At 39.7% G+C, this 26,410-nt stretch overlaps 1 protein-coding gene and 1 pseudogene across 1 annotated transcript in view; both read right to left on the reverse strand.

The window, feature by feature from the left end:
• LOC129773331 (tigger transposable element-derived protein 4-like) overlaps positions 1–8,826 on the reverse strand; it is a 38,448-nt pseudogene extending 29,622 nt beyond the window's left edge.
• LOC129773330 (uncharacterized) overlaps positions 1–20,017 on the reverse strand; it is a 92,951-nt gene extending 72,934 nt beyond the window's left edge. Inside the window, exon 1 of the mRNA XM_055776931.1 lies at positions 19,185–20,017. The gene's annotated coding sequence lies outside the window, so the exon portion shown is untranslated. The remainder of the gene's footprint in view (positions 1–19,184) is intronic.
• Positions 20,018–26,410: the final 6,393 nt, after the last annotated feature.

Genomic DNA, 26,410 nt, shown 5'->3' on the forward strand with positions numbered 1-26,410 from the left:
TTCCGTTCTTATGATGACAAACAAAACTATTTTGCAAGCATTCTTGTTTTTTCTCTCATCTGCTTTGTGTTCGACGTTAATATCGCGCGTTAATTTTGTATCATCTCGCGAAGTGACTCCATTGTTTCAGCTATCTGCTCCGTATCTCGTGTATGATTCGTGGAATCGTTTTTAATGATAACCTTTTGCGGCTTTCTTATCCCCATTTACACTGTCTAACATTTAACGCTTCACACGAACGACAGGTGGCTCCCACGTCCGGTGTGCGGGCTGCGGCGTAAATGTTAATTAATGTGCTGCTCCGTTCTGCGGCTTCCCGCAACCGGCTTCACGATCGCCATAAGATCACTGTAAGCTAAGTTGTTGCAAGTTCAACATTACGCAACCGCAGGAGTCTCGTTCAAACGGGGGCAGAAATTCTTAACGAAACTGTTGATGATTTATCGGTGATTTATCATCGATGTTAATTAAACATTAGCAACAGATGATACAATGTACCAAATGTGCCAAATTAAATGCACTCATGGATTGGTTTCAAGAGGGGAACCACATCAGTACCAATAAAGCAACAAATGAACTGTTTTGATTCCAGTTGCAAATGTTTTGACCATGGTTTTCCTTTTTGGAATTCTCTGTTGCGAAAGAGTGAACGTCTGCAACAGTTTTTTTTTCGCGTTTCTAGATTAATTTGGTATTTCATTCACAAGTCTCAAGGTCTGAACGTGCTTGGAAGCTTAGATTCGAAAAAATACTGAAAAAACGGTTATATTGGGACGGGGATCATTCATGCTGCCAAAATGTTTACGTTCTTTCGCGTGCTATAATGTCACCAGTTTCTAAATCATAAAAGTGCCTTGAACTCAGATACCATTTAGCATTCGCAGTACGAACTGAGTTCCAAAACGGAACCGCCGAATAAAACTTTAACAGCTCGTTAAATGGAAACACGCACTTTCCAATTTGAATGCGCAAATGCTGAGCGACAAGCCGGTTTGACGAATTGTTGGTACTCCCCAACCTACTGATTAGCAGCAATTTGGCCGCTTCTTTTCGCGAAGTGATACACGGTGTGTTAACGGTGGATACTTTTTCTTGCATTGGGTTTTTCCGACACAGCTTTTGGACCAGGAATCGTGTGACACTTTGGGACCGATCTTCGACATCCATTGGGTTCGCGCGTTGCATCATCTGTACGAAAGGAGTTTTTTCGCCAATCTCGCAAATCTCGAATCGGAAAAGGTAAAGCGAGCAACTAGAGTTCCTTGGACTGATTGGCGGGATCGCTTGTCGTTAAGAAGGCTCTTTGTACCTCGTTGACAGAGCTTCTGTTTTCTTTGGTCTACTTTCGTCTGGTAACAATTGGGGGCTTGTCTCACGGGTTCGAAACAAGTATGGGCGGAATTGAAGAGCGGCTCAGTAAGATGTACGATGAGAAGCTTGATTACCGTCCTTGTTGTGAGGTGTAGACTTCATGACACCCCGAAGGTAGCTCGGTAGTTCAACAAGGGTTACTTGTGTAAGCAATTATCAATATACACTGTTGATAAATGTATAGGTTGTCCTACAGGTATGCGCAAAATTGACACTGTCAAGGGGACCATTTATTTAAAATTCAGACCGAGTATCGCATGATCAGGGTTTTGTGATCATGCTCAGAAATGTGATGTCATACTCCGGGGTGATGATATTAACGCCAGGTAAGATGATAGTTTTTAATTTACACTGTGATGAACTTGAAGGTGGTTATAATATATCTAATATAAGGTGGAGTATATGAATTATTTTTCTCTCTAATATACGTTTTCTCGTATTAATGATAAATGTCGATTTTTGTAGAAATTCTCGCTTTATGAAAATATTTTTCTTACGCGCTCAAAATGATCATTTGGAAAATGAAGAGTGTTATGTTGATTATTTATTTTAATGCCAGTTAGGCATCATGCCTAACTCTGAATTCTACGTTCTATAAAAAGCATAGATTTTTGATATTTGAAAGAAAAACACCAACCTCATCTCGTGGAAAAAGTTTCACACATTGATGATGAGATTCAACAAATGATGAACCATTTTTTTATTTTGAGGAAACCAATAATAAATATGATACTCGTTCCAGAGAGTTTTTGAAAATGTTCTGAAACTCTCGAGAGCTTGTAGCTAGCATCGTTTCCTCGGGCAGTGTATTGTATAATTTATAGCTGTTCATAAGAATTGAGTTCTGTATACAGTGTATTCGGAAATTTATGATTTGGTAATGAACAGTGAATAAAATGTGGAGCAATCAGTCGTTTTCAGATATGGCTTGTTTTCTTCCAAAGATCGAGCTCATTTTATTCCGGAGAGAGAGAACCATATTCTTGGTTACAGCAATAATTGAGGGGCTCAATTAGCTCGTTCAAAAACGTTCCAATTCCAGCTTCCCAAAATGCAAAAATAAAAAAAAAATTCTCGATTTTCAAGACCGGGCCACCCCCTTAATGGTATTCACATAGGACCAGCAATTGTGGTGAATAGTTACCAAGGTACACTCTTTTACATTGCGCCACATAAATACCATTAATGAGTTATTATAAACAAAAATATGGTGCACACAAAAATGTAATTCTCACGTAACTTTTGAAAAGGTCCAATGTAACATATTCGTCAACTCGAGAAAAACGAAGTTGAAGACCCGAACATTATTCCGCGAATTGTCTAGCGATCAAGAATAGCTCTCCGAAACCAATCGTAGCTGTTGTACCGTGATTTGAGTTTAAAGTTGAAGCCAAGGAGCGAAAAATGTTACATTGGACGTTTTGACTGCCCGCGTTTGCACATTGGACATATTACGTTGCGCGATAAGAATTTGAAACTAACTACTAAACAACAATCCAAAAATCAGCATTTAGTTCTAAAGACAGATTATTATTGTTATCACCCGTTGAATTGAACTGAAATCGATAACAACTACTGTAAGAAACAAAAACTCAGAACGACCGAAGTACGACTTCGTGTTGTTTTGACTGCTTTGTTACTTCGGACGTTTCGGGCATCGGAGGAAAGTGGCGTCCGAAGTAACAGCCGGGTGCTTAAAATCCGAATATATACATTGGATATTTTTTGTATCGGCGATAAAAAGATGAAGAAAATAGATACGTGAACGATTGTTTTTGTAATGCATTCAATGATTGAAGACTAATAGCGTGCATCCATTAACTCGATTTGTTTACATTTGTTACATAGGACCTTTTCAAAAGTTACGCGAGAATTGTTGTAATGATTATTAATAAAGGATCATTAGCAACTTGACAGTTTTATGTCTTCGTATAAATGAACACTTAAAACATTTCAATGACCTGTCAATATCAAAACGTTAGTCAAAATCAACATTTTCATCATGGTGAAGTACGCAAACGAGTAACACTTAATAGTTATTAAAAATTACTACCGATATTCGGAGTTGGTGGTTGCAACTTTAAGAGTGTTCAGGAATGTAGATAATTTTCCTAGCCTAGAAGCAGCCACGCGAAAAAAGCTCACTATTTTTTCAACTCTCACTCAATTTGTCTAAATGGTCAGCTTGGCCTATCGTAAAGCTTTTTCTCGCGCTCTTGATCTGACCAAAATCTGTAAATACTAAAGCGCTACGCAGAATCACTCTCTTTATCAGTCGGAAATACATACTGAAGTACTCAAATATATTATATATATATATATATATATATATATATATATATATATATATATATATATATATATATATATATATATATATATATATATATATATATATATATATATATATATATATATATATATATATATATATATATATATCAGACAGAGTTAAGTTTCAATAAAATATTACCAAACTGACCGCGTGTTTCAACACCATCGATTTTCGAATTCTTAACAAAGAGCGCTACCTATTTTTAGTATTAGTCGTTCCAGCTGTGCATAGTTTAGTGGCCAAATTTGGGTCTACATTTTCACTGTTGGATGTTCCCGTGTCAACGTTGGCCGACTCGTTCATGCGATTTGACGCATTTGAATTTCTTTTTATGGGGCTATGTCAAGTCACTGGTCCATGCCTACAAGCCAGCAACTTCAGGGGCGCTCAGAGACAACATCCAACATCCAACAAATTCGCAACATTCCGGTCGAAATGTGTGGTCGAGTAGTGGAAATTGTGTCCAAGGAATCGATCGCTGTAAACGGGCCCGTAGTGGTTTTTTTATTAATTCGTTTATTTTTACAGGCTCAGTTACTTAAGTTTAAAGGAGCCGAATTCTTAAATATAATTTTAAAACTATATGTAATCTAGGTCTAACCGGGCCAACACATCTCTCACCGGCACATTGGGCTGTCTTCCTCGGGCCCGAAGAGAGTTTCCTAAATTCGATCTGGCGACCAGATACACCTCGCACGACCAAACAACGTACTCGATGTCGTGATATCCTTGACCACAAACGCAGAGATTGCTGCTGGCAAGATTAAAACGGAAGAGTAGTGCTTCTAACGAACAGTGATTGGACATGAGTCGGGAGAAGGTGCGAATGAAGTCCCGACTCAATTCCAGACCTTTGAACCACAGTTTGAGGCTAATCTAAGGGATAATCGAGTGAAACCACCTGCCCAATTCATCTTCATTCCACTTGCGTTGCCAGTTAGCAATGGTATTTTTTGCGGACTAACATAACAGAGTCTGGATAAAGCACTCAAAATTTCTCGTATTCTCTTAAGGAAGTACGGCGAGTACTTTCCCGGCCTCATTGAACGGATAGCTTCGACAGAGCTAAGACTATCCGTTACAATTTAATAGTGTTCAATAGGTCGTGAGGCAACGTTGTCCAGCACACAGTATATTGCTGCCAATTCAGCAATATATACTGAGCAAGGATACTGAAGACTGTGGGAGGTGCTAAAAATACGTTGAACACTTTAAATCCTGTGGACTCATTCATAAAGGACCCATCAGTAAAGTACATATTATCACAATTGATACGCCCATACTTTTCATTAAAGATCGTAGGAACGTTCACTGATAGAAGATAGTCTTTATGAATAGAATTTTATGGAGTTTATCCATCATGAAAAGATCAAAATGTACAGAGGAATTGATGTAATCAGGAAAACAAACACGGTTGGGATTATACGAAGAAGGATCAACCTGCATGGAGATGAATTCATGATATGAACTCATGAATCCGGAGTGAAAATTTAACTCGATCAGCTGCTCAAAATTTCCGATCACCAATGGGTTCATGACCTTACACCGGATGAAGAACCGAAGAGATAATAAATTGAAGCGATCTTTTAGTGGGAGTACGCCTGCCAAAACCTCGAGACTCATGGTATGCGTTGAGGGCACACATCCCAACGCAATACGGAGACAAAGATACTGAATTCGCTCGAGTTTAATTAGGTGTGTTTTGGCAGCTGATTGAAAACAGAAACTGCCATACTCCATCACTGAGAGAATAGTTGTTCGATACAATATTATAAGATCTTCTGTATGGGCTCCCAATCAGGTGCCGGTAATTGTACGGAGAAAGTTTATTCTTTGTTGGCATTTTTTACTCAGATACCTAATATGGGCCCCTCAAGAACATTTCGAGTCGAACCAGACCCCAGGATACTTGAATGACATAGAATGAGTGCTTCCTAGAAAAAACCACCATCTCTGTTTTCTCCGTGGAGAATTCGATCCCTAGCCCAATGGCCCAGGTTGAAAAATTGTTCAAAGTATCTTGTAAGGGTTCTTGCAGGTCGGATTCGTTTGATTCTACGACTGACACAACTCCATCATCTGCAAATTGTCTTAGGCTGCAATTTTATGTAAGGCAATTGTCGATGTCGCTTACATAGAAGTTGTACAAAAGGGGGCTTAAACATGAGCCATGGGGGAGGCCCATGTATGAGAACCGACTTACTGCCGAATCTCCGAGAGAAAAGTTCAAATGTTTCTTACAGAGCAAGTTATATAACATATTATTCAATAGATGCGACAGATTCCGAGAGTGTAATTTGTCTGACAAAACCTCTATTGAAACAGAATCAAAGGTCCCCTTTATGTACAAGAATAATGAAGCCATTAGTTTTTTTTCGGCGTAAGCCATTTGAATTTCTGAAGAAAGCAACGCAAGACAATCATTCGTCCCCTTGCCCCTGCGGAACCCATATTGTGTGTCTGAGAGAAGGCCATTCGTTTCAACCCATCGATCAAGGCGAAACAAGATCATTTTCTCCAACAATTTCCAAATACAAGACACCATTGCTATTGGGAGGTACGTATTGAAGTCGGACGCGGGCTTTCCGAATTTTTGAATAGCTATAACTCGTACTTGTCTTCAATCATCTGGAACAATATTATGCTCCTGAAACCGATTGAATGAATTCAACAAGCGATGTTTCGCCACATCAGGGAGGTTTTTCAGCAAGTTGAACTTAATTCTCTCCGAGCAGAATTGTTACATGAAAGGAGAGCAAGAGAGAATTCTACCATCGAAAATTCGGATTCAAGATCGCACCTATCTTGTGAAATATCTCGAACAATTTTTTGTACGGGAACGGAATCGGGACAAACCTTCCGTGCAAAATTCAAAATCCATCAATGTGAATTCCTCATGATTCCATTCTTCTACTGCGAATTTCGCACAATGGTAGAAACAACCATCGAATTGATGGGCTTAGCGATCTAATCTAAGATCGCATGATGCTCATTGGTTCAATGGTAAAACACGTAGCTACATTCGATGCCGAAAGATTTCGAAAGATTTGAAACTATCGAAAGTTATATTCGAATATATTCATTCAAACTTAATCACTACATACACGTAGTCAACGTTAGAACTCATCTCAAAATGAACTGCTGTTAATTTTATAATGATTTTATAATGAAGAAAGGAAGATCCGGTAAACAGAAGAAATTAACTAGCAAAAAAAGTTTCAATGAATTAGAGAGTTTGAGCTTCCTCTGATTGGAAATTCCCGAGGAATATTCCTTACGAAACAAGCATATCAGATATTGTTAATTCGAAAGCCACAACATACAATAACACACCGAATCTGATAACAAACTATGGTTTAACATCCATGGTGCTTTTTCATTTTTCTATATATGTGGCCTAAAAACGATGCCCACAAGCATTACTATTGATGTTTTCCACTCCAGATTGATTCCCGAAAAATATACAATCAAGTATCGATCAATTTGTGACTAACGCGGCATCATTCACAAATCCACGCTTGTACAACCTTCAGACCATTTTTTCCATCATACCTTTACATCGTACATGACAGCAATATTTTTGCAGTTCGTCATTTCTGTTTACACGTTTTTTTTTGCGCCATAACCTTGGCAGGCATCCTGAGTTAAAAATTTATAAATGATATTGTCCGCTTGCGCTGAACCAAAACAGAAATGGAAAAAAAGACAAGAGACGAACGAAATACGATCGCGATGGCAAGACCAGATCGTACATGATGTAGGTACGACTCTAACACGAGATCACGTGTCACCGATAGATTTTTGGAAGCATAAGCCAGGTGCATTTGATTACTTCTTGTGCATTGCAAATGGAACTGTGGCGCGGAACCTTGCCGGTTCATTGCCGGGGAGGTTCGACGCCTCCGGGAAACAATCTGATTAGCGATTCGTAGTGCATGTGTTGATTATCATTATCATGAATGGTAGTACTCGAAATTTTGCGTTATCGAGGAACTAGTGTGATTGAACTCTAGGTGGAATATTGCGAGACGATGTGATGAAATGTCCGTTTCGATTATAGACTTCAATGATTTGAACAAACACTCCATTCAATAAAAGAGAAAAATGTAGAAAGAGGGGTAATTTTTTATATAATAATAAAATAAATGATTTTTTCGTTCAATTAAAATGTTTGTTTCAAAACCGGAGAGACACAGTTTCCGTTGTTATCTTTTACGTTTCGACAGGCATCACTTTTTGAGAGACCAACCATTCCATCGGTCCATGAAAAGCACCAATGCAATTCGCGGAAAGTTTCTTGAATTGAACCATAGGTTTCGCAAAAAAAATCTACATAAGTTGCAGGTCTTATTCAGGTCTTCAGTCATGAATAGCATCAATATGATGAAAATTATGATGAATATCAAGATTATGATGAAAATTCAAATCAAACAAAACACAAAACTAGTGACAGCTGTCAAAGTGGCGCTCAGAAGAATCGATGTTTCAGTACGCGTAGAGAGAGCGCTATCGATGTCAACATAATCTTCTCAGATTTCCGTTGCTACTAAATAATCCGAATTTTGACTTCGTGGCCACAAAAATAAAGGGAAGTTATCTTCTTCATTAAAATCATGTTCTGCTATTTGAACAGGTAAACCGTCGTGATTTTCAATGAATCCTGCATGTTTGAAACAGTTGTGAATGGCGCTTTGTGACATTTTATGCCAGGCATCATTCAGCATCAGAATTGCATCTAGCACCGTTATTTTTGAGATTCATTACCATCAAGACAATCACTTTGAGCACTAAGTTTTTCTAAAATTAGTTTTGAGTGATTAGTATAGTATTCTTCCCTAACCCATTGGCTGTTGCATTGATATTGTATTCGGCGGAAGTGTTCAAAGTGTTATAGACTTTAAATCAGTAACTTTTGGATGCGCCGGGTAATTATCAACCAGCAACAAAATCTTTTCTTCTTCTTCACCGAATCACAATCCCCGTCACGAAACCTTTTCTAAAAGTTCTGACGTCATACGATTGTTAGCATAATCGACAGGTAACAATTCGGCACTGCTAAAACATCTTGGTTTTTGTAACTTTCCAATAACGAGCAATTTCTTTTTCTCTGTGCCACTCATATTTAGGGGAAAAGGGGGGAATTTGGACCACCTTAACAAATCGCCTAATATTTCCAAACCAATACGGTCTAAATAAAAAATGTCACATTGTATACTAAGCTACACTTGTTTTCTTTCAATCAATAATGTTTAATCATTATATCAAGCTTTCAACTACCAAATATATCATTATTTTAATTATTATTTTAAGAGATGATTTTTGGACATTAAAATTTGATGCGGGATGATTTGGACCATCTGTGGGGTGATTTGGTCCAGTGTGTGTTTCGTCGAAAAAAACATACTTATGTTTATGTAAAGTATTTTGGAATAATGTTACAACCAGTAACAGTGTTTTGGGATCGATACCAGCTGTCTTGGCCAGATCCCAGGCCAGTAAAATTGAATTGAGACCATCTCGAATTCTGGATGGATTTTTTCACTGTTCGAGCATTTTCAAACACTTTCGATGCTTGGTCAAAGAAAATTCGTTCTTGATGGCCTGCTCTGCTCTTTCAAGCTCCTCCTTCTTCCAACGTTGTCTGCAGCGGCATCTGGAATCAATTAGACCAAAGAAAAACCTCAAATCTGTAGGACCAATTCACCCCACAAAAACGTGTCCATGTCACCCCACACAACATGCAAAAATTTAAATGCAATTAATTTCATTTATTGTTATCAAACTTACAGTTTCGCTGCATCTAATTGTTCCTCTCCTGTATTTTTTTTTTTTTTATATATAAATCGTTTATTTTTACAGGCTCAGTTACATTAGTTTAAAGGAGCCGAATTCTTAAGTATATGTTTTAAAACTATACATAAATAATTTTCCTAACACTATGGTTAGTAAGGTGGAAAACCGATTACTCGCGGTTTACTCGAGTTTAGAGGGTGACATCTTTCAGGAAAGGGATGGGATATAAGGGAATTGTTACAATGTTGATGATCACACTCGATTCTTAAATCTATTGTATATTTACATTTCAACTTATTTTACTGTTTATACCATGGGGGCCAATCGCTCGCAATGGATGAAAAGGAGGGTATAAGGACATAGGTACAATCACACACGAAGATCGATAGCTTTAAGGAAAACATATATTTGGGTCATGTAATCAAGGTCTAACCGAGCCAACACATCTCTCACCGGCACATTGGGCTGTCTTCCTCGGGCCCGAAGGGAGTTTTCTAAATTCGATCTGGCGACAAGATACATCTCGCACGACCAAACAACATGCTCGATGTCGTGATAACCTTGACCACAGACGCAGAGATTGTTGCTGGAAAGATTGAAACGAAAGAGAAGCGCATCTAACGAACAGTGATTGGACATGAGTCGGGAGAAGGTGCGAATAAAGTCCCGACTCAAGTCCAGACTTTTGAACCACGGTTTGAGGCTAACCTTAGGGATAATCGAGTGAAACCACCGGCCCAATTCATCTTCGTTCCATTTGCGTTGCCAGTTAGCGATGGTATTTTTACGGACTAAAGAAAAAAATTCATTGAAGGCGATTTGACGCTGGTAAATGTCGCCTTCAATCGCACCTACCTTTGCTAATGAGTCAGCCCTCTCATTACCCGGAATTGAGCAATGTGAAGGGACCCAGACAAAGGTAATGACATAACAGCGTCTGGATAAAGCACTCAAAATTTCTCGTATTCTCTCAAGGAAGTACGGCGAGTGCTTTTCCGGCCTCACTGAACGGATAGCTTCGACAGAGCTAAGACTATCCGTTACAATGTAATAGTGTTCAACAGGTCGTGAGGCGACGCTGTCCAGCGCCCAGTATATCGCTGCCAATTCAGCAATATACACTGAGCAAGGATTCTGAAGACTGTGGGAGGTGCTAAAAATTTCGTTGAACACTCCAAATCCTGTGGACTCATTCATAGAGGACCCATCAGTAAAGTACATATTATCACAATTGATACCCCCATACTTTGAATCGAAGATCGTTGGAGCGATCCTCGATCGTTGATAATCTGAATATCCATGGATATCCTGTTTCATGGACAGATCAAAATGCACAGAGGAATTGATGTAGTCAGGAAAACAAACACGGTTGGGAATATACGAAGAAGGATCAACCTGCATGGAGATGAATTCATGATATGAACTCATGAATCCGGAGTGAAAATTTAGCTCGATCAGCTGCTCAAAATTCCCGATCACCAATGGGTTCATAACCTTACACCGGATGAGGAACCGAAGAGATAATAAATTGAAGCGATCTTTTAGTGGGAGTAGGCCTGCCAAAACCTCGAGACTCATGGTATGCGTTGAGGGCATACATCCCAACGCAATACGGAGACAAAGATACTGAATTCGCTCGAGTTTAATGAGGTGTGTTTTGGCAGCTGATTGAAAACAGAAACTGCCATACTCCATCACTGAGAGAATAGTTGTTCGATACAACATTATAAGATCTTCGGGATGGGCTCCCCACCAGGTGCCGGTAATTGTACGGAGAAAGTTTATTCTTTGTTGACATTTTTTACTCAGATACCTAATATGGACCCCCCAAGTACATTTGGAGTCGAACCAGACCCCAAGATACTTGAATGACATAGCATGAGTGATCGGTTTACCCAAAAGTTGAAGCTTTGGTTTTGCTGGTCTATGCTTCCTAGAAAAAACCACCATCTCTGTTTTCTCCGTGGAGAATTCGATCCCTAGCCCAATGGCCCAGGTTGAAAAATTGTTCAAAGTATCTTGTAAGGGTCCTTGCAGGTCGGATTCGTTTGATCCTACGACAGACACCACTCCATCATCTGCAAGTTGTCTTAGGCTGCAATTTTGTGTAAGGCAATTGTCGATGTCGCTTACATAGAAGTTGTACAAAAGGGGGCTTAAACATGAGCCCTGGGGGAGGCCCATGTAAGAGAACCGACTTACTGCCGAATCTCCGTGAGAAAAGTTCAAATGTTTCTCACAAAGCAAGTTATATAACATATTATTCAATAGAGGCGGCAGACCCCGAGAGTGTAATTTGTCTGACAAAACCTCTATTGAAACAGAATCAAAGGCCCCCTTTATGTCCAAGAATACTGAAGCCATTTGTTTTTTTTCGGCGTAAGCCATTTGAATTTCTGAAGAAAGCAACGCAAGACAATCATTCGTCCCCTTGCCCCTGCGGAACCCATATTGTGTATCTGAGAGTAAGGCATTCGTTTCAACCCAACGATCAAGGCGAAACAAGATCATTTTCTCCAACAATTTCCGTATACAAGACAGCATTGCTATTGGGCGGTACGAATTGAAGTCGGACGCGGGTTTTCCGGGTTTTTGAATAGCTATAACTCGTACTTGTCTCCAATCATCCGGAACAACATTATGCTCCAGAAACTTATTGAATAAATTCAACAAGCGATGTTTGGCCACATCGGGGAGGTTTTTTAACAAGTTGAACTTAATTCTATCCGATCCTGGAGCCGAATTGTTACTTGAAAGGAGAGCAAGAGAGAATTCTACCATCGAAAACTCGGAATCAAGATCGCACCTATCTTGTGGTATATCTCGAACAATTCTTTGCACGGGAGCGAAATCGGGACAAACCTTTCGCGCAAAATTAAAAATCCATCGATGTGAATATTCCTCGCTTTCATTCGATGAAGAGCGATTTCTCATGTTTCGAGCCACTTTCCATAATTTTTTCATTGACGTTTCTCGTGACAAACCTCCCACGAAATTTCGCCAATAAGCACGTTTTTTACCTTTGATCAAGTTTTTAAATTGATTCTCAAGGGCTAAATACGTTTGAAAATTTTCAGGAGTTCCACGTTTCCGAAAAGCTTTAAATGCATTCGATTTTTCTACATAAAGCTTTGAACATTGGCTATCCCACCATGGATTGGGAGGCCTTCGGTGAATGGTGGAACCTGGGATGGGTTTCGTTTGAGCGCGAACCGCGCTGTCATGGATCAAACGAGAAAGGAAGTTATACTCCTCCAATGGAGGTAAACCATCTCTGGAATTGATGGCTAGAGTAATCGCGTCCGCATATTTTTTCCAGTCAATGTGTCTTGTGAGGTCATATGCCATGTTTATAGATTCAGAAGAATTCGACCCAATGGTGATGGAAATTTTGATTGGCAAGTGATCACTACCGTTGGGATCCTGGATTACATTCCACTTGCAATCTAACGATAGTGAATTCGAGCAAAGCGAGAGGTCAAGAGCACTTGGGTTAGCAGGAGGTTTAGGCACACGTGTTGTTTCCCCAGTGTTCAAAACGGTCATATTGAAGCTGTTACAAAGGTCATATATCAACAATGAACGATTGTCGTCGTACTGTTCCCCCCAGGCAGTTCCGTGAGAGTTGAAGTCTCCCAAGATCAATCGTGGCTCAGGAAGGAGTGAGCACATGTCAACAAGTTGTTTGCGGCTAACCGCAGCTCTCGGAGGCCAATACAAGCTGACAATACAGAGGTCTTTGCCTTTAATGTTTGCATGACAAGCAACAGCTTCGATCCCTCCAATAGGTGGAAGGTCAATTCGGAAAAATGAGTGGCACTTATTGATCCCCAATAGCACCCCTCCGTATCTGTCATCACGGTCCAAGCGTATAATATTAAAATCGTGGAAAGAGAGATCATCTCGCGAAGAAAGCCAAGTTTCGGACAGAGCAAAAACATCACAATTGAACTTATGAATTAAAAATTTGAATGCATCCAATTTAGGGATAAGACTACGACAATTCCACTGTAAAACAGTGATATCTCCGACCTCTCTATTCAAATTAGACATCAAGAGAGATAATCATTGCAAGGAGGGGCCATGTTTGCATCAATTGTTGCAAAATTGTCTTTAGTACTGGAAGCATTGAGATGACAATGGTTCTGATGGAATCGGAAACATTAAAACACGTGAAGATTTGATCCACAAGGTCAGTCAACTTTATAAATCCCGATTGGGAAGTTGAGCTGGACGCAAAAAAAGGGACAGTTGGGGTTTTTGATGTCCCCTCGAGTGCTGGGTCGTTCGAAGGTGAACTATTCCCACGGAAGCCAGGAGGAACCTGATTTTGCTTGTCCGCTGCACTCGATATTTTAGGCAAGCTAACATGGGGTACCACCGATGGGACTTGTCGTTGAACTTTGGGAGTGGACACATTTTTGCGCCGGGAATTCCCTTTGAAAATAAACGGTGTGCCCTCGTTAGCTGTATCCGCTTCCAATTCGTCAACTGGCAGTGAAGCAAAGACATTGTTTGTTGGTAATGGTTGTTGTTGAGCCAGTGGGGAAGCGCCCTTTAAGATATCCGCGAAAGTGCGTTTCGAGCGTTCCTTCAAAGAGCGCTTTTGTTTATCCCAGCGACTCTTGTAAGTTTCACAAGCTGAGAGCACGTGTGGGGATCCCCCGCAATATGGACACTTATGCTCAGTCGCACTGCAGGATTTCCCCTCATGTTGCTCTCCGCATGTGGCACAGCGCTCCTTGTTGGCGCAATAAGCTGCTGTATGACCAACTGACTTGCATTTGTTGCAAGTCATGGGCTTTGGCACGAAGAGTCGCACCGGCAGCCTCAATTTGTCCACCATAACGTAGTCAGGGAGGGCGGCACCAGCAAAAGTGACTCGAAACGAGTCGTACGGCGTAAATTTCTTTTCTACTCCTTCCTGGGTAACTTTTCCAAGTTGGCGACATTCCAAGATTTTGACTTCCATCGAAGGAAGCCTCTTGAACCTGCCAACTCCCATACTTTCTATAGTTTTGCACGTCAGACCCGTTTCAGATATAACGCCCCCAATTTCTACGTTATGGGAGGGAATAAAAACTCGATATTCGAGGATGAAATGCTTATCAGCAACAATATCGTTCGCGTCCTTTCGGTTAGTCACGACAACTCGCAGTTTGTTCGGTCTTACTTTGCAAATTTCCGAAACAGAGGTGTATCTTTTCAGATCTGTCATAATCTGTACGACCCTCAAGGCTTTACCATTAGGTTTGGGCCGGAAAAAAACAACCCAAGGACCAGCGTCAGGCGCATCGTCCGGATAAACCCTGACACGGGGAGCGGAAACAATAGGAGAGGAATTCGAGGACAAGGTTTGAGTGGGGACAGTAACATCAGAGGGGGGAAGGGATGTCGATGATTGGGTGGAAGTATTGGAGGAATCAGGGGAAAGGTTTGCAATCTTTTTTTTGGAGGGGGGCTTGGTAGTGTGAGTTGACTCGTCCCCAGAAGAAGAATCTTCGGGCATAGGAGTCCGTTTAAGGGACTTACTACACCCTGCTTGAGCAAGCGAGGGGGAGTCTGAAATGTCCATGTCTAGACCCCCACCCTCCTCCATTCTTAGAACGAACGATTATTATCTTTACAATTTTTTTATCTCACTTGTAAAAAAAAAAACTTAAATAAAATAAAAATAATCACATAAATTTGTTGTTCCGATATGCGCTCTGTTACCCTATTAAGGGAGACACAAAAGTCACGCGCTACGGAGACAACACAATAGCAGAAGTTATTGTTGTACTCAACTGATTGTTGTTATTGTTGTCAACCACGTGTTGACGATGCCGTTATGGTTATTGATCCACTACAGACGCCGATCCAGACCACTGCAGAGGCGCTGCTTCCTCGGTTCTGGCTGCTTTGGGCACTTTGGGCACTAATTCACCACAGAACACACGAGAAAAAAAAACCAACTCGTTGGGGAGAAGAGAAAAAAAAACTTCGAGAACAATGCTTGAGGAGTGATGAATAGCACATCCAGCTCCATCAAGTTGTTAGCGAGGAATGTTCCTCTCCTGTAGGCGAACAGAACTTTACTGCACAATACACGAAAAGTTTGTTTAACCAGCGGGAAAAACCTTAAAACCACGATCAGAAAATTCACATTTTTTGACAATCAAGTGCTTGATGTGTTCATGATACCATTTCCTTCCACCTGTCGAATTTCACCAATGTTTTTTTACGTTAGTTACATACGATTCATTAATAAAAGAAGATGACATTATAAAAAATCCAAGTTGAGCCGTACGTTTTGAGATAATGGGGTGGTCCAACTCACCCCGTGTTACCCTATTGCTAACATGACAGTTTTTCTTTCGATAACTTGCCTCCCCTACAATTTTCACCTTTGAATTTTAATGTTTTGTCCGGCATTAAACCGGTAAAACAGTCCAGTTTCATCAGCATTAAATACCTCGTCAACAGAAAATTGAAATCAATAATACCGAAACGAGCGGCCAAAAAATTTATTTTTTTTTGCACAGGTCGGCCTCGATTATACGAGGGTCGTTCAAAAAATGAGTTTCAGTGCCTCAGAAATCGCGGAAAAATAAAGTTAGGACAAACAAGGTGATTTTCGTAATTTACGTTTTATTTTCTATTTTTCTACATAATCGCCGTAACGTTCGAGGCATTTTTCATAGCGTGGCATGAGTTTTTCTATTGCGAGCGCGAAGTGCGTAGCGTCCAACTTTTTGAAGTACGATGTAACTGCGTCACGAATATCTTCAGTGTTATCGAATCGTTGACCGTCGAACGCGTCAAACGTGTCAAAGAACAAACTGTAGAGTGATTAGAAAGCTTCAATTTAATTGATAGAAACAATGAAGTTCAATATTAATTTTAAGGATAAAATTAATAATAACACATTAAAAATTACTAACTTTGAAGTTTTTCACTTCTAAAATGTTATTTCAATCCACTAATTTAGATGTTTCACAACAATATCATATCTAAATTTTCTCATTTTCCAAATGAAAGCAACAGGATCGTTTTCCGTAGCGTACTTTTTAATATAGAGCCAGTTTGAGACAACAGAATCCGGATTTAAAAAAAGAAGAAGAATTTTTTTCATCAAATATTTTTCTCTATCACCTCCTGAATGAATTCGGATGTTTTATATGAGGAAGGTATTTCATGACTTTAAGGGAATGAATCAAAAATTAAATTCTTCTTTTATATTCAAAACACGAAAAATATATGCATAAAAAACGATTAAACAAAAATTTTTTTTGACTCGATTACATACAGGATTCGATTACAGTGAAAATAAATTCGAAACTGTATACCGTTCTGAATCATATTTCGGACAACATCATATTTTGGACACTTTGTTCTAATATCTTGAAATGCTTAATGCACTGATGATATAACTATCAAATTAATATCACAATTGCTTCTTTAGAGTAATCCCTTGGTTTCACTATCATTTCACATGAGAACTACATTTGAATTATAACATAATTGGCAGAAATCTTACAACACTACTCATTATCGTTTGTGTTTGACGTCATATGCCTTAAGCGTCCGAAATATGATTCAAAACGGTATAATCGAGTCCGTGCTGTAGTACGAGGTATGACTATTAAATAACGAGACTGGTTACGAAAAAGGGTTATATTTTAAAAATTACGGTACAACGATATGCTCCCTTTCAATATACTGAGGAGAAGTGTGTGAGGAGCCATCCTCACACACCTTTCCATACGTTTTTTCCATTGTTCAAAGCAGTGCTGAAACTTTTCTTTTGAGATGGCGTTCAAAAGCCGCGTCGCTTATTCGTCGCCTCTTCTACGGACTGAAATCGGGTACCTTTCAACACGGATTTGATCTTGGGGAATAGAAAAAGTTGCATGGGACTAGATCTGGCGAGCATGTGGCATGTTCGAGCACTGGAATGCCCTTATCGGCTAAAAATTGCTTCACTGACAGCGTTGTTGTTCGTGTTTTTCGTCACACGTGATTTCCGACACGCACTACAAACCACGTTCCATTCAAACCACTGCTGCTCGCAAACTACTATAGTGACAAAAACGTGTTTTCGTACGTTTATAGCAGACACTTCAAGCTACCGAACGCACTATTCGTTTTTCCCCCCACCCCTCTAGGGCGCCCTCCAGGCGCGCAGTCACGTCATTTAATAGCCATACCTCGTATAGGGCCGCTGACAGGTTTTCCTTTGTTTCTCATGATTTGAAGCCACTGAATTGATGCTTGATCGACATTTTCTTGACGCAATTTCCGTAGCTCCTTCGGTTTCAAAAAATTTTAATTGAACCATTGCTTAATCCGGTTCTTGTTTTTGTAAATCATTGAGATTGTCGAATGACCCACGCTAAATTCCTCCGCGAGAAATGAGTTCGTTTCTCCATTTTCCAATCTGAATATTATTGCATCTTTCTCCTCAACCGTGAATGCTTTACAGCGTTGAGATGACATTCTTTTTCACAAAATAACTCTAACATCAATGCGATGTTAGACTAATTGAGATTCAAAACAAAAACGAATTACGTGCCGATCGTCGTCGGGAATCAACGAACATTATCGAAAATGAACGATATGACATGTCGGTCATTATAACCGGATATAATTTATTAAAAATGGCTCATAATAAGCGACATGTCACTGTTAAGGAAGTCATTATATCCGACTTTTTTGCAAAGAATTTTATATGAATACCAAACTTCGTTCTGTAATTAAGTAATTAGGTGGTCGGTCAATATAGACGGAGTCATAATTAAACGAATTATACTGTATATACCGATTTTACTTCACTCTGTTGGATTATAATGAATCAATCGAGAATGACTCTAGCTGAAAAGAAAGGAACAAGTATAAGATCATTTCGCATTTCTAGGCTTCAAAAATGATCAATGTTGGACCAAAACCCCATCCTTTTGTTTTGAATTGAAAATTCATCATCACAATACACATTACAAATATTCGATTGAAAATCACAGCAGGTAAAGGCGCAAACCAAGCACGCGTCGTTCGAACTGAAAAACCTCACGGTTCAGTTATTTCAAAAGTAAACACAAACAATTATGGCAAAACACATATGATATACATCACTGTAACAACGGAGACACAAACAGAGCCTCAAGTGCGCGTTTCACTTTGCAATTAGTCGCTACTGGGGCTCGTGAATAAATACAAGTCATGATAAAATCTTGTCTGAGATTTTACGGGAGCATGTCTGCGCCGGTCATATTATGACATATTATATTTCACCGCGAGGATACTAGATCAATGTTTCATGTTTCTTTGTTTTTAAGAGGCTTTAAACTTTGCAGTTCATTCGCCTCCAAGTACTAGATCAATCGAAACTTGATGATCTCGGAATGATCGTGATAAACGTAGCACAAGTCTACAAACCAAAAATCTCGTAACCCAAACTAGTTCGAAATAATTCATCTGAACATCGTGAGTGAAATTTGCACATCAAAAGCCAAACCGACCGAGTTTGCGAGTTACACATACGACGTATGAATGCATGAATGCTAGACACTTGTGCATACCAGCTGTTCCTAACTGGTCTGAACAAGCGAACTTGAACTTGAAGCTTCAATCACGAGAGTTAGTAGACTCTTTGCGTGCTTTGCGTCGCTCATTTCACGGATAGGGAAAGCATGTCAACAAATCTTACCTTGTATTTTTGTTTTTGGATAGCACTCAATTTTTCAGCGAGACTTGTTACAACCTATCGATCCTGATCAAGGCTGGCACGGGCGCTTGACTTTCCAACAGCGTTTAGTCGTTCCTTGTGTTCCAACTTGAACTCCTTCACAACAAAAAGATGTGAGATCGCGAAATGACACAATCCAGTTGTTACGGTTTACCACCGATTAGGTTTGCACAGCTGATTCGCAACACACCGCGACTCAAGGCATTGGCATTCGCGTAGAGAAGAAGAAAAAGTTGGTTACCGTTTTGAAACTAGATCTTATTGTTGTACGTAATGGTAGATTTGTTCCCAACGCGCAACTTGCGCTTTAATGCTCCAGTTTAAAACAGGCTCACAATTTTGCTCAAAAATATTTTCGCACCGATCACAAATGCTTCAGATACAGGCCCAGCAAACAATCACTTCACTTCATATTCGCCCGTATACGATCCTTTTTGCATCCCAGGAATCCGAACCGAACGCATGTGCGACCAACGATCAACTGACGACTGACGGGCTGTGTGTTGTGTGGTGCCAAAATCACGCGTCGCTCTTGACGCTAAGATCTGATCTTTCAGAACTGAACACCTACCGAAATGACAATAACAACACAACTATTGCCAACAGCAGCAGCAGCACTACTATTACTATTCACATGCAACCGACACAACTACAAGAACACCACTACCAACCGGCTCGAGTACTCTTTTGTGCCGAAAATTTAATTCAAACCAAATGCATGCAAAATTGGCGCCTGTTTCCACCAAGCTGTTTATACGTCGCGCCCGGCGTCCAGTCTGGTCGATTGCACTTAGTCGACTGGCGGTTTATTCGGACTTGACTAATGTTGCTCCGCCAGTAGCCACCGTATCTTGCGGCGACTGATGTTCACCGTCGCGGGCGGTTTCAGAACCCTATCACCTGTCGCATAGGGGAGACTGTTGACTGTTCTGATAGTCTACAATTCGAACTAGATTTTGATGTCGTGCATACGATACGATTCGTTTGAATATGGATATACCCATGTTGGATAAGATTTGATTGCATATTTTTGTCGAATAGAAGAATATATTAAAAGGTGAACAGGGAAAAATTTTGCCAATTATTTATTTCATGAAATACATTTTTCAAAACGTTAAGAGTCTATAGAATCACAACATGGAACAAGCGCGACGCGGATCGATTTTCCATTTTCTTTTATGAAATCGTTTATTTTTACAGGCTCAGTTACATAAGTTTAAAGGAGCCAAACTCCTATCTGTATTGTTACAAGTATATATAAATTTTTTTCACTAATTCTAATGTTAATGAAGTACAGAACCGATTACTCGCGGTTTGCTGGAGTTTAGAAGGGTGACATATTTTTCAGAAAGAGGAAGGGATATAATGATATGTTGACAATGTTCACATTCACATTCACACTCACATTCTTCTTCTTCTTCTTCAATGGCACTAACGTTCCTAGAGGAACTTCGCCGTCTCAACGTAGTATTACTTGCGTCATTTTTATTAGTACTTAGTTGAGATTTCTATGCCAAATAACACGCCTTGAATGCATTCTGAGTGGCAAGCTCTAGAATACGCGTGATCACAGTGCAAGTCGGAGGAAATTTCTTTGACGAAAAATTCCCCCGACCAGAACGGGAATCAAACCCGAACACCCGGCATGTTAGTTATGACGCTAACCACTCGGCCACGGGAGCACCACACTCGGCCACTCACATTCATCACACTCAATTCTTAAGCCTAACTTATTTCTAATATGTATTTACATTTCATCTTATTCTATTGTTAGTAAGAAGGGATTTGATTTCTCGCGAAGGAAAAGTAAAAAGAGAATATAAGGATGTAAGGACAATCACACACGAAGATCGATAACTTTTAGGAAGACATATATTTGGGACATGCAATCAAGGTCTAACCGAGCCAACACATCTCTCACCGGCACATTGGGTTGCCTTCCTCTGACCCGAAGAGAGTTCTCTAAGTTCGATCTGGCAACAAGATACTCCTCGCACGACCAAACAACGTGTTCAGATTTTCCATGATCGAAATGAAAATCCCGGACTATTCTTTCGTGGGTTGGCTGAAATGTTGAATTATTAGAAAACCACGGTGTATGGTGTCCGGCAAACGTTGTTGTGCCACATAAATTATTTCTAGTGGATATTTTGACTGTTCAATAAAAAATAATCAATGTATCGTAAGCATGTTTAAATGTTTTAACGATCTATAAAATTAATGGATTGTGATCGATGAAGGATAGATTCCACGTGGATATCGAGCAGATACGTGAATGTCTGACCGTGATTGCATTGGACCGTGGGAAAGTGGACTTCCCGAACTCGTGTGTGTTGTGGAGATGGAGATGAGATCTATGACACACAGAGAAATTAAGCGCTTTAGACGATGACCGTCGACGAAACATTTAAAAAAACTCAAACAAATCTTTTTGACGTAGGACTACGTCTTTCATTTCTATACCGGGGTGTAAAATCAAAGTTTCGAAAACGAAAGCGTTACGCCGGAGACCGAGATTTTGAGCGTTAATAACTCTCAAACAACTGAACGAAATGGTATGATAAACATTTCATTCGAAAGATAAAATGTCTACGCGTTCTATACTTGTTACTTTCTGATCTAAAAACTTGTTTCAATAGTCTTAAAATTGCTTTCAAAACAAGCTATTGAAATCACCAATCGGTATATAAGCGAGCGCCGCTCGGAAATCCACTCAGTTCTAATTGAACAGCGATGGGAGTATGTTGTCGCTGTTGTGGTGAAGCTCTTCGTTTATCACGAAAGCGCAGATGAACGGTGTCACCAAGAGCCTGTTTGTGCACCCTAGGCCAGAAGGGAATCCATCAGGAGGAGAGTGATGCCACAAACGGTTGCCCGGGAAGACACACATACACGCGCGAAATTCTTTCCGTTTGGCTTTCCATTCAGCATCGAGAAAGTTCCGGAAAGATCTAATCATTTCTGGAAAATAATCTGCCAGTTCCTCTGGGAATTTAAAAATACTTTCATGTGAAAGAGTTTATTTTAATGTTTTCTAACCATATAACACAGCGATCAAATACATTTGATTTTGTAATTTTTCAACCAAGTGTAATTAGCAGGAAAGCTTCTGAAGATTATTCTTCCCCATCAGTAGGATATTTCCGTATCCAATATTGTATGCGTACGCAATTGATTATTGCTCAGTCGCCGAAAGTTCCGAGCTCAGAGAGTTCATTCCTCTCTAGTTTGCCTTCCAAATTGCCATCGTAAACCACACCTTCTCTCGATTCAATCACACACAAAAAGCATACTTAAGCGATATTCTGGTGGTGAGACGCATTAAACTAGAAAAGTTTAGGCACGATTTTACAATAGGAATATGAAACAAACGGATAATGTGTATGATGAAAATCTTTACAGAACTTGACATTGCAATTTTAAGATGTAGAACCCTAGGTTGATCACTTGAAATGTAGTATTATATTATAATGTAAACCAAATTAAGAAATAAAAAGAATTTAAGTGAAAAAAAAAGTGAGACGCATTCATTTTGCGTGAGGACATCGACAAGACAACATTGTTGCTGAGGGTGCTGGACAGCGAAGGATCGAGATCTGCCCTGAAACGCGAGCAGTTTGTTTGAAACTGTGAGGGAGCACAGAGAAGCCGATCCTTCAGGAGAAGAGAAGGTGACCATCGAAGCAGCCGCTACACACACACATACACGCACGGAATTCTTTCCGTTTGGATGCCATTCAGCATCGAGAAAGATCCGGAAAATAATCTGCCAGTTCCTCTGGTAATTTAAAAATACATTCATGTGAAAGAGTTTATTTGAATGTTTTCTATTCATGTAACACTGTGACCAAATATGTTTCAAGCAAGTGCTATTAACAGATGGTTATCGAATTAGCATTAACCACTGGTGGGCTTCCAGTATCGAGGAAAATGTGAAAATATCTAATCGTTACTGAAAATAATCTGCCAGTTCCCCTTGGAATTGAAAATTACATTCAAGCGATAGAGTTTATTTTAATGTTTTCTATCCATAAAATATCCATATAATACATTTGGGTTTGTGATTTGTCAATCAAGTACAGTTAGCAGGAAAGCTTCTGAAGATTATTCTTCAGAACAAGGTTTTTCGTATCCTATATTGGATGCATAAAACCTTGTGCCTCCAACGTAACGCTCTTGTTTTCGAAGACCCCCAAATATTCATTTATTCATTCATTCAGAATGGATTTAGGGAACAAATGGAACTTCAAACAATCTCTAAATCAACGATAGTCCTACGTCACCCTTGCGGTTATACCATAGATATAACCCACTTCCTGTTTTTTTTGTTTCAATATATTGTATTATCGTAACTGATACGCTTGATCTCTTGAATATTAAATATTAAATATTAAATGAAATATTAAATATAAAATGAAAAAAAGTAATATGTTTTTGCTGTAAAAAGGAAAAATAAAATAAAGAAAATTAATATTAATTTCATTAAATGGCTATCCGGTTGATGGAAAATACGCGCTGCTGTTTTTGATATGGACGGCTTAATTTAGGAGTGCTGAATCTCGTTCATGCTTTTTGGAACATTTTCCATCTGCCATGCAAGGTGATAAAAGATTTAGATCACCACGTAGGCAATGAACCATGTTTGTGGTAACAATATCGAACAGTCACCCATATTCCGGAATTCGATTGCTTTAAATCTCAATCGAATCTTGCGATTCATCTTTTGCATTCTGAAATCCGATCGACCTCAATTCGTTCGTGCTATGAAATGTGGCAATCTTGCCTTGGCGCAAAATAAACATCAAAATAATTAATCCGTATTCGTGGAGCAATTTACTCTCTATCAGATTATCAGACACGAAAGCAATTCTAAATTGCTAAAACTTGAATGAAAATCATTACTCGATGTTGTTCATAGAAGACAGTTCTAACTTAACGTTTCTTCTATAAATCTCTTTGCATTTCCGCCAAAATTTAATAGCAAAGCATCGAGATCCACTGTCACCTCGAAATTTGTTTTGTCAAAAATCGACACTCGTTTTCAGGGATGCGAGCCAAAACTTATGGCTTAGGGTGCCAAGGAAAATAGTTATCGCGATTTTTCATTCGGAACTACATTGGTCTGCACGATAATATATCCAATGCAAAATATTAGCTCAATCGGACTTCAGTTTTAAACGGTTTTATTTAGCTTGCCCTGTAATCTGTTTGTATTTTTGTATGTTTGTATGTTTGTATGTTTGTATGTTTGTATGTTTGTATGTTTGTATGTTTGTATGTTTGTATGTTTGTATATTTGTATGTTTGTATGTTTGTATGTTTGTATGTTTGTATGTTTGTATGTTTGTATGTTTGTATGTTTGTATGTTTGTATGTTTGTATGTTTGTATGTTTGTATGTTTGTATGTTTGTATGTTTGTATGTTTGTATGTTTGTATGTTTGTATGTTTGTATGTTTGTATGTTTGTATGTTTGTATGTTTGTATGTTTGTATGTTTGTATGTTTGTATGTTTGTATGTTTGTATGTTTGTATGTTTGTATGTTTGTATGTTTGTATGTTTGTATGTTTGTATGTTTGTATGTTTGTATGTTTGTATGTTTGTATGTTTGTATGTTTGTATGTTTGTATGTTTGTATGTTTGTATGTTTGTATGTTTGTATGTTTGTATGTTTGTATGTTTGTATGTTTGTATGTTTGTATGTTTGTATGTTTGTATGTTTGTATGTTTGTATGTTTGTATGTTTGTATGTTTGTATGTTTGTATGTTTGTATGTTTGTATGTTTGTATGTTTGTATGTTTGTATGTTTGTATGTTTGTATGTTTGTATGTTTGTATTTTTGTATGTTTGTATTTTTGTATGTTTGTATGTTTGTATGTTTGTATGTTTGTATGTTTGTATGTTTGTATGTTTGTATGTTTGTATGTTTGTATGTTTGTATGTTTGTATGTTTGTATGTTTGTATGTTTGTATGTTTGTATGTTTGTATGTTTGTATGTTTGTATGTTTGTATGTTTGTATGTTTGTATGTTTGTATGTTTGTTTGTTTTTTTTTTTTTTTTTTTTTTTTTTAAGAGGTGAGGAACGCTCTACCAGCCTTACCTGGGAAGGGTTAACCCAGACGTCGAGTGGGGATCGCACCCACAAAAACCAAGCCCTCTACTCGTTGCCTTATTCCCCCTGGGACCACATCTAGGCGACTACTTCAGGGGGCGGCTGTGCTCATGCACTTCTCGAGTTTTCAACGCTAACTAGCGTTGTCCTTCCCTTTTTCTCAATATTTTTTTCTTTCCATTCGTTATTAATTCCACTGCGCTGATGTCCTCTTCGCAGGCATTTTGAATTTACCCGTCGAGACGTGAACCAATTAGGAATTGCCCTCCTACTTGACGCGCAACCCGTCACAGCCACCCTCGCGGGGTTTCTCACCTGTCGAGACGTGAACCGATTAGGAAGCGCCCTCCAACTTGACGCGCGCCCCGTCACAGTCACCCTCGCAGGATTTCTCTTCCCAACGGAGCGCCGATTAGGCAGTGCCCTCCAACCTGACGCGCACTCCGTCACAGCTACTCTCGTGGGGTATTCACCATTTTGATCGTGGCTTCATCCTTGATGCTCGTTCCTTCGAAATGTTCGCGGTGTTCCTCCATCCAGGCCACGATCAGGCGTTGTCAGGTAGGCCTTTTGCTGTTCTCCGCGGCAGTATCCGTTTACCTGTCGAGACGTGCACCGATTAGGAAGCGCCCTCCAACTTGACGCGCGCCCCGTCACAGTCACCCTCGCAGGATTTCTCTTCCCAGCGGAGAGCCGATTAGGTGGTGCCCTCCAACACAACGCGCACCCCGTCACAGCTACTCTCGTGAGGTACCATATCTTGCAACAGCCGTCGCCGTTGTTCACCTTTCACCGTCGGACGTTGTCAGCACTTTGGTCAGCCCTCCACCTTCGCTGCAGCTCCGACATGATTTGTGTGATTGCACTGCTCACGGCATTCCAGATCATCTCGTCGCGACACATCTCCTCCACAATATTCTCGACATGAAGTGCAGGCAGCCCCTCGCGCCTTTCGGTGAACCTGGGACAGACAAAAACGACGTGCTCCGGTGTTTCCTCCATATCTCCACACTCCGGACAGAGGGGTGAAACTGCGTGCCCGAACCGGTGTAGATATTGCCTGAAACAGCCA

The sequence above is a fragment of the Toxorhynchites rutilus genome, chromosome 3 (assembly GCF_029784135.1).
Source record: "Toxorhynchites rutilus septentrionalis strain SRP chromosome 3, ASM2978413v1, whole genome shotgun sequence".
Lineage (NCBI taxonomy): Eukaryota > Metazoa > Arthropoda > Insecta > Diptera > Culicidae > Toxorhynchites > Toxorhynchites rutilus.